The following is a 10,508-nucleotide window of genomic DNA, read 5'->3' on the forward strand; positions in this document are numbered from 1 at the left end:
AGATCTTAGCGTTTGACAGATCCCCTGCATTTGTATCCAAAATCAAATTTTGCAGACCCCTGAAAAAAAAAATCTACCAGGAAGCCACTCCAGGATGCCTTTTGCAGCATTCTGAAAAGACATGGGTTTTATCACATACCAAAGTGGACCAGGAAATAAGAAAACACTGAACTAAGAACTTAGTTCTAGACCCAACATAAATAAGATCAGATCTTTATTTCATCACTTTCCTCTTATACCCAGCTCCTTGTCTATCCTCTGCCTACATTTTGCTAGATTTTTAATTCAGAAGGCAGTTGAATACCTTCCAAAAGTGCAAAGCTCAATACAGCTATAACTCCAGCCACCATTGCTCAGCTGTCTTGCTAATACGTTTTTGGCTAGCTTTATCTCTTGTTCCAACCTTCTCACCCACTACCAGTGCAAATAAGACTGCATTCATTAAAAAAAAAAAAAAAGAAAAAAAAAAAAGAAAAAAAGAAAGAAAAAAAATAATAAAAGAAAAAAAATAAAATAAGATAAAAGCCCCCTATGGCTCATGAACCCTTTGTCACTTCACAGAATTTCATTCCAACTCAATGTGGTTTTGAATAGTTTATAAAATGCCCTAACTAAGCCATTATTTGGCAGTCCAGAAACTTGTTTGTTATTTGTATTTCCTGTAGTTTCAATACAAATTGACTTCTCCAAGAGTGACAGCTACTACTGGGTCTCTGTGCACAGACTTGGTCAGAATAGCAGCTTTCTTATGAGGTTTCCCAATAATAAATGCAACACAGTGGGTGGCCAGTAGCTTTGGATTCTGTGACCTACAATATTTTCTGTCAAGGCACATGCTATGAGTTAGGTTAGTACTTACTTCCTTTGGTGGCCCTGACATATGTATAAAGTAAGTACAAATCAGCTAAATCTGACTGCATGCAAAGAAAAAAAAATAAAGCATTGATGTTAGATTTCTACCACAACCTGTGAAATGTGCTGCTGCTTTCAATACTTGAATAACTATTTCTTTGACTGGAATGGGAAGAAAAAGACAGTCTGTCTTACGTTATTTTTGACATTTAATATTGCTTATCATATCACTAGCAACATGGGATTATCACACTGAAATTCTCAACCATACTCCAGCTACATTTCTGAAGAATATCAAAAGGCAGCTCAGAACTTCTGAAGATTTACACAGATGGAGGGGAACTGAAGGGCTCTAGTCTTCCTTCTGTGTTCATGTTAGCTGTGTACAGAAATCCCTCATGTATCACCAAGGGCCTTCTAAAAGCCCTGAACAACTGCAAGAAATTTAGATGCCATACTTCAGAAAATACGTAATAGAACTCAGGGAGCCCCAAAATGCTTCTGTCTAAAAATATTTTATACATTTCCTTGTGTTTTCCCCATATTTATCTTATTTAGGTTAGTTTGAATATTCTTGATGCTGTCAACTGAAGCGATGTAAGATTTCATGACCAATGCAAATGGCTGGGGGAAACTCTGTAGTTAAAAATGTTCCTGTTTTTTGCACAACCATACAAATCTCTTATTAGTGTCAAATCTAAGGTAGTCTTTGGGAAAGAGGGAAGACTAGTGTAGCAGCCACACTGTAAGGAAACCCTGGGGTAGGAATTAACTTGTAGTATATTGATGTATTTGATCCAAAGTGCACGTATCTTCAGAAGTTATTTTAGTAGCATTTATGTGTAATTAACAACTTCTCCAATCACAATTCAGGGTGTGAGCTTCACTAATGTTATGTTTTTAACTGCCCTTTGGAGGCAGCTTTTTCTTCCACTAGCTAGGTATAGAATCTAAGGGTTCCAATATTTAACCAGGGTGTCTAAAAAAGGTTGCTAAAATTTGGTATTGTGAAGCTCCCATAGAGAAACTGTAACCACCCTGTCCTTTATGGATGTTTCCAAGATGACTCATGCTTTTGTTCCCATTTTTCTAGAACTGCAGCATCTCTGAGACTTTGTGCAACCCTGCATGGGTCAGAGTGACATTTCCATCCTTATTTTACAGAGGTGGAACTGAACTACTAAGAATTAAATATTTGCCTGAAATAACCCAGTGGTTCTAGGAAGAGCATTGCCAGCAGGTTGAGGGAGGTGGCCCTCCTGCTCTCCCCAGCTCTAGTGAGGCCACACCTGGATTCTCCAGGTCTGGGCTCCTCAGGACAAGAGATCCAGAGTTCCGGGAGCGGGTCCAACAGAGGGCTACAAAAATGGCTGAGGAACTGGAACATCTCTCTTACAAGGACAGGCTGATGGAGCTGGGCCTGTTCAGCCTCAAGAAGAAGTGACTGAGAGGGAATATGATCAGCGTCTGTCAGTGTCTGAAGGAAGGTGTCAGAGAAGGGAGCTAGGTTCTGCTCAGCAGTGCCCAGCAACAGGACAAGAGACAACGGGCAGCTCCATGAGACTTTCTATTAGTTTTTCTCATAGTCATCACTAGGCTGCTTCCTGCACATCTGTTTATGCCTCTTCCTCTTTCATGTAAAAAAAAACAAATACATGAGGATATGTCTAGAAGCCAGCCTAGTCTTCAACCCACGTGTCAGTACGGATCTTGGTAAGGGTGTTAATTACTGCCTGTGGAGTTTCATAAAGCCAAAGTAATGAATGTTGCACTTTCAGAAGGAGTTAGTAAATTTCTGATCATTACATGTAATAAATTCTGGTCTATTCTGTCCAAGGTTTTAGACACTGTCAGTTAATCCAAGACACTTCTATCATCAAAACCAGAACCTGTGTCTTCAAAACAAACATAGTCAATTCCAGAGAGCAATTAAGCACATAAGTCTGAGGCTGTAGACAGAATCCATCTTCTTGAGGTAGAACTTGAGAGCATTCGACTATGCATGGCACAATGTGACACTGCCCATATTCAAACAACCAGAAACAGCATAAATACAGTCAATGTCAGGGCTGATTAAGTTTGACTCAACATCATCCTATCTAGCATCTGTGTGACTTGCAACCATCTTCTAGGTCTGGCAGGAAAAGCCAATGTTTATCTGCAAATTTTTGTGATCATATATCACGTACTTTTCCCATTCAGGTAGCAGTAATGTTAAGCCGACATGTTTGTTTACAAAATTCTGTTTTCACTCTCCAAATGACTGTTTTTCTTCTAATTCTTATCTTCCTTAAACAGGAATGAAAACCAGAAGGATCTTTTCTCATTTTCTGATAGGTCTTGTTTTCCTGGAAATCATCATATACAGAGTAGGACTATATTACACGAGGGACTAATCTACTGAGTTAGACTTTTTGGCAGTAATTTTTCTTTAGCTAAATTTAGAATACATGAAATTTTGAATATATCAGAATTATTAGGGAGTTCTGACATCCACACAAAGATAATTTTTCACACAAAATTCTGAAACAGGGCCTTATGAAACACCTTTAATATAATTCAGTTCTAATATAGGTTAGTGTCTTAAACTAAAGCAGAAAGCCCAGACAGAGAATAATTATGGCAAAATAATGTTTACAGAAGTTGTACTCTCTTCATAGAGACAGCCATGACTAACTTTTTATTTGTTCTTCCATGAGTTAAAAGAATTCTGAGCTGCTTTTCTCTAGTTCTGTGCACACTTTGCATAAAGAAGAGAGAGAGCTACCGCACAGAATGGACAGCAAGGTCTTACTTCATTATAATGCAGAGCACTGATCAGAGCACTGATTGCTACAGCCCATGGTTGTTTTCTCATTTTACTTGTGCTCACTTGATGCTCAAAGAGGTTTCACTTCGATGGAAATTTTCATCTGACCACGTTTTCACTGTTTTCATTAATATATACAAACATGGCTAACATACATGTACAATATAGGTCAGTCTTTGATTCACATGACTCTCCTGTTTTAAACTGCCCACATATTTGTGTTCAGCATGGCTATAACCATAATTCCATGTTAAGAGCAATCCAACGAAAAGCAATGGAAAAACTAAGAAAAACTAAATACACAGACAGTTGGGAAAAGAAGACTTATGACCAAATAAAGTGAATCAATAATTAAAAGCAAATCTCAGCAAATAATTTAACCCCCACAAATATATGTCTGTAAATTATTAGCTATCCTGTATTTCTCATGTTATAAGCAAAATACTTCTACTGTAGTGTAACATTCTCCTTATTACCCAGGTATAATGTTTGCCCAACCCAAAATAATCCATTTGGTGGGTTTGTATTGGCAGTCATTCCTTGTTGGTACCTTGGTTCACCTCAGAAACACATTATGAATTCTCTTTTCTTCCTTCTTTTTAGGTCAGGCAAATTCTGAAAAACATAGTTAAATCCGTGACATCACCAAGACTTTTAGTCTCTCTCAGTAAGCAATTAGACTTTGTCAGCTGTTGATTGTGTAAACAGAAATAACACAGGCATATGGGAAAAGGTGTATCTTCAAGGGAAGTACCCAGGATTTGTCATCATTCAACACAGATCCTGTGTTCTCACTCATCACACCTGCCAATTAACAAACTTAAAAGTTCCAGGCACAGTTGAAGGAGGGAGGAGGGAGAGTACCACAGAAAAGATAATTAGTGCAAAGGAGAAGAATTTTTTGTGAGATTTCATAAAACAATATCACATTGATATTATTTTCTTATGTAAATCTATTCTAAATTATATGGCTAAATGAGAATGTAATTGCTTCCCAAAGAAAATAGCATTTCATATTTTATATTATACATATTCAACATTTTATATTTTATGTGTATTTTTATATATGTTTACACACACACAAACATTTACATCTGAAGTTAAATACAGAATACTGAAACACTTTGGTAATCTGAACAACAGACTTCCCTATGATCATTGTGTAAATCTAAACAACTCTTTCAGATTCCTTTAATGCATGGTTCAGGCACCCTAAACATTTTGATGGTCAATACCCTGTTAATACCCACACAAAGAAGGCAGCTAAAGTGATCTAAATTATTTTAATTAAAACCTAGTTATGTATACAGAAAAGATATAGTCATATGTCTAAAAAGCTATGGATGCCCCAAGTCTGAAATTGTTTAAAGTCAGGTTGGATGGGGTCTGACCAACCTGTTTAATGAAAACTGTCCCTGTCTATAGCAGAAGGATTGGAACTAGATGTTCTTTAAGGTCTCCTCCAACTCAGATCATTCTATGATTCTATGATTCTTATTAAGCACTATCATCACTTATCCATCACTAAATAAATACAGAGATAAATCAAAACAGAGATGATACAGAGAAGAAATAATAGGTATTAGTATTCCTGTTATATAGGTATATTCATATATATACAGAGAAATATCAGACAAAAATTGAAACAATGCATGTTTTAAATTATATCCAAATTTATATCACAGCTCAAGTGCAGAGTTGATGTCTAATATCTTATGGAAATAGGAACACAATTTTTCATCCAAATGTTAGGTGTTGAATATGGAACTGCCTCTCACTCCTCTTCACCTGCTTGATGATTTCCCAGTGAAGACGCGAATTTTCCATTATATGATTTCATGTCTTCGTGAACATAACAACATACTATGACAGTAAGTTCTATGTTTAAAACACTTCTGCTTTCCTCTTTGAGACAGTAAAGCCTGGACAAAGCCCATAATTTTTTCTTGATTTCTTTCTTTCAGGTTCTTTGCTCAATACAAACTGTGTTTGGAGATTATCTTGCTCTTAATCTCAAAACTAAATTGGACACCTATACTGCCTCATCTACAATGAAAATATTTTTTTCTGTTTTCTCTTTGCTGACTCTGTTCATGGCCCAGTCCCAAAATCTGGTTTCTTTGTTCTCCTGCTGGAAGGGGGCTTCCTGAAAGTATCAATTATTACCACTTATTATCAACAGTAAACTGTTTAGATTTGTTATTTTCCTCTAAGCTAAAAATTAGACAGGTAAACAAATGAGAAGTTCTAAAATACAGCAATTCAACAGCAAAACTGAAACTTCATTCAAAATACATACCTAGAATGTAAAATCCCCAAGTCACCAGCATCTTACTAAATATAAAAGCATAGAAGTTATGGTAAAGAAGAAACAAAAGGGATTATATCAAAAGAAATTATAGTTTTATTGACTAGGAGAGATGGATAGGATAGGATAGGATAGGATAGGATAGGATAGGATAGGATAGGATAGGATAGGATAGGATAGGATAGGATAGGATAGGATAGGATAGGATAGGATAGGATAGGATAGGTCCAGCTGGAGGGGATCCATAGCAACTATTTAGTTCAACTATGATGCAACTTCAGGGCAGATGAGGGCTAATAGTAAAAGTGTGTTATTAAGGGCATAGTCCGAATGTCTTTTTAACACTGACAGACTCCTCTCTAGGAAGCTGGTTCCAGTGTTGTCCCACCCTTGCTGTGAAGAAATACCTCCTAATGTTAAGTCTGAATCTCCCCTGATGCAGCTTTGAACCAATCCCACATGTCCTGTCACTGGATACCAGGAGAAGAGCTCAGCACATCCCTTGCTGGTCTCTTTCCCCGGGAAGCAGTAAAGGGATTGAGATCTCCTTTCAGCCACCTTCTCTCCAAACCACAAAAAATTCTCAGCCACTCCCTACAGGACACTCCTTCCAGCCCTTTCACCAGCTTTGTTGTCCTCTGGAGATGCAGCCAAGGACCTTCACAAATGGTGAGGCCCAGAACTCCACCCAGTGCTGAGGGTGAGGCTGCACCAACTCTGAACACAGCAGGACAATCACCTCTTTTGACCAGTTGGTGATGTTGGGTTTGGTGATCCCAGGATGGGCTTTGCCCTCCTGGCTGCTGGACGCTGCTGACTCACATGGATCCTGCTGTCACCCAGCACCCCAGATCCCTTTCTGCAGAACTGCTCTCCAGCCACTCCTCTCCTAATTCATACTTGTGCCTGGCATTACTCAATCCCAGGTGCAGAATCTGGCATTTTTTTCTTGTTAAGTGGTATGCCATTAATGATTCCACAATGCTCCAGTCTCTTTATACACCTCCACAAGGCTTCTCATTCCTCGAGAGAGTCAACAATATCTCACAGTTTGGTATCATCAGCAAATTTGCTAAAGGTGCATTCAACTGAGATCATAATAAAAGTATGGAACAGAACTGGCTGTGGAATTGAGCCCTGAGGAGCGCTGCTGGTCCCCAGTCACCATCTGAGTGTACATTGCAACCCTTTAAGCCCTGCTCTACAGCCATTTCCCTACCCAGAGCACCATCTACCTGCCTGCTTTACAGTTGGACATCTTGTGCAGAAGGATTCTGTGGGGGACAGTATCAAAACTTTAGCAAAATCCAGAAAAACTACATCCAACATCTTCCTTCATTCACTTAAAAAGTGATCTTATCATAGAAGGATATCAAATGAGTTAGACATTTTGTTCTCAGCCACATAGCCAAGAGCTGATTTTGAAATTTGAATTAATTTAATTTAAGGGATACAGAAAGTGTACAACCAGAGTTATACTTGAGTGCTTCTGGAGTAGGACTAAAACCCAAGCTCAATAGAAAGCAGAAGGCAGGGGTAAATATGCATAGTTCACTAGACTAGCAGCTCAGTTTGATTTCTTTTTGTGGTTCCCATGGCAATAATACTACATTACTATGACAATGCAAACAGTGCTATTGGACAGAGTCCAGTGGCACTTTTGATTCATACATGTCTTCTGAACATGCATCTGAACTCAATGTGGTAGAAATGGCAATTCCTCCATTTTTCCTACTGGTTTGATCCACTGGCTAATCAATTACTGTGATGATAGTGTCTCATTTCCCATGTTAACCTGTCTGGTTTAAATTTCCACTCGGTTAAACTAAAGAGTTTTTAATATCTAATATTTCTTCCCTATGATGGCACTTATCCCCAAGGATCAAGTCACTTCTCATTCATTGCGGCACTAATGGAACCTGGATGGTGAGAAAAGGCACTTTAAAGTGAAGCCAGACCATTCTCTGTGGAGTTCAAAGGAGTTCTGCTCTTCAAACAAAACCAAAAATATCCTTAGGTGAGAGCAGGTGATCTGCAAAAAAAATAGGAGCCATTTATGTTACCTGTTGATCAGCACCAAGCTTAACAAGAGAATGTAAACTTTCAGAGGTTTTGACTCTCTACCACTCTCTGCCAGAATAAGCCCACTCTTACCTGAATTTGGGAAGATTTGGCCCATCCTTATATACTGATCCTCCATGAGAACAAGGACAGATAAGCATCTCTTGCTTCATCCTAGCTGGCAGCACCACTCGTCTCCCAGGAGCAGTTCATGGGCATCCTTCTCCCCCTTGTAAATAGCCACTTCTGAGAGCACAAAGGAGCCATTCTCCATAATTAAGACCTAATTCAATACCCGCTGAAATCAATGGAAGTTTTTCCACTGACTTAAGTGTGCTTCCACCTGAGCCTTGAAACCGACAATCATCTGGTAACATTTGTGTTATATTAACCCAGCCTTTAGGAAGTATATTGAGGTCTTCAACTTATTTCACATAAGCCACCAAACAGTAATGATTTTCAGACAGTGTCAACCTGACACAGATTTGAACTGGCAATCTGGAGCTGGAAAGAACTATAATCCATTACTAGTCCTGTGAACCATCTGGTCACAAAATCTCGAGCAACTTATGTGGTACTTAGTTACTGAGTAGCTTACTGAGACTTGTATGGTAAAAACCAGAATTTGTCTATGGATGTACATGTACTTATTTAAACATAACAAAGAATTTTCTCTCATTAACAGAAGTACTAATAAAATATGCTGATTTTCTGTTCACTAGTGCTCAATAAACTAATTATTTTGCAAGTCTGGTATTAGAGTGACAGTTAGTATGAAAAACACAAGGACCCAGGGTAAAATCCTAACAAAGTCACCATGACCCCCTAGTCAGGCACATGGATATTTTTGCAAGAATCTCCAGAACTTCCTGTGGGTGTTTCTTTTGAGTACATAAGTGTTTAGTTAGACACATTCTTTTTTATGGTTTTATAAGGAATTTATTTTTCTTTGGCAAACTCTCCCATAAAGAATTGAGCTTGCTAGTTAAACACAGAATACTTTAATTTCTACCACAATCTCATGTTTATATTTCACAGAAAAGATAAGGGATGCAGTTTTCCTATGTTTTGTACTTCAACCACTTGTCTTTATTTAAGTAAAATGTGTGTCAAAGACTACTAGGTTAAGTGATGCCATTTTAAATCCATTTTTCAGATGTATAAATGACTAAAGTATGGAAGGCAGTGAAAAGTAAGAGCCAGAGGGAGCTTTGTACATTTTGGACCACAAGTTTGTTCATTAAAGGTTGTCTTTCAGACAAGAAGTATCTAGTCTTGAAATATTAGTAAGAAAGATATTCACATGATTCAATGTATATACTTTAATATTTTGATAATCTTCCTGGTCTCAAAGCCACACTTCATTTAAGCTATATTTTGCAGTAGCAGTCAGGGTCAATTTATAGAAGAAAACTCGTTAATGAAGTGATAGATGTATGAATATAAATGCACCACAAGAAACTCAGACTAGAAAATCACAGAAAATGCAGAATATTTACTGAAGTCTTGTATTTAAACTGGCTTTTATAAACTTATTTAACTGATGTTATAATGCCAGTTTTAAATTAAAGTCTGATGCTGCTTGGCACTCAGAGGGTTTTGCCTAGTTTATGAACAGGTATCTGCATATTTTACTACAAAAGATTTTTTTTTTTAAAGCATGTGAATTTCCATCTTTTATGAAAGAAGAATCTAACATTTGTCCAAGATCCTACATTCTTCTTCTTGAGTACTTCACAGTACTCTGCACGCAGGTTATCCACTAGTACGTAAGAATAAGCTTTTTACTGTGTCTGACCTACAGAATAGTTCAGGTGCTAATACACTAATATTTCTATTCATCGTTCTAGGAAAAAGAAAGGAGAGGTAGGAAATATATCTCTCGATTATCCCCTTCACCACTTATAACTTCTCCTTGTGGCTTATCAAAGGTATTTGATAGTCATATGCTTAATTCTGCAAGTACTATTCACAGCACCTTTCTTCATTCGTTATCTATCTGCTGATGACAAAAAGATCCACTACACACAAAGCAATGCAAAATCTATAGAGATGAAAGAAATAACACTGTAACTAGAATAAGTGATGGCAGAAGAAAATTCTTCAGGACTCGCTGAAGGGAAGAAGCAGCCCCAAAGCCAAATGGATTCAGCCTCTGACTTAGGTGGCAGAGGGGTAACAGCTTTGTGTTACACCACAAATACCTGCCCATAAAAAGCACAAAAGTATTTCTGTGTGAGAAAAGATTTAAAAACACCTTGGCCTCAAAAATAGGCCATCACTAGAATGTTTATCTGCTTCCTTGTCAGACCTTGTTTTTAATATTGTTTTTAAGAATATTTTAAATTATACACAGCCATGGTGAAATTATCAAAACACCAAATAAAATATCCATACATCGGGATATAGTGTAAAAGAAAAAAACATATACTACTAGATAATTGCTGAACTGAAAATTATGCTTCAATATTCTAAGAG

General features: G+C 37.6%; 1 long non-coding RNA gene across 1 annotated transcript; it reads right to left on the bottom strand.

The window, feature by feature from the left end:
• Positions 1-3,432: 3,432 nt before the first annotated feature.
• On the bottom strand, positions 3,433-8,356 carry LOC136287842 (uncharacterized). The gene is made up of 3 exons (XR_010720375.1): positions 8,124-8,356; positions 7,928-8,001; positions 3,433-4,276 (listed from the first exon to the last, which is right to left on the bottom strand). It is a non-coding gene; the product is annotated as an uncharacterized lncRNA (long non-coding RNA).
• Positions 8,357-10,508: the final 2,152 nt, after the last annotated feature.

This window comes from Chamaea fasciata, unplaced genomic scaffold (genome assembly GCF_029207755.1).
Source record: "Chamaea fasciata isolate MVZ Bird 193981 ecotype frontalis unplaced genomic scaffold, bChaFas1.0.hap1 SCAF_3, whole genome shotgun sequence".
NCBI lineage: Eukaryota > Metazoa > Chordata > Aves > Passeriformes > Sylviidae > Chamaea > Chamaea fasciata.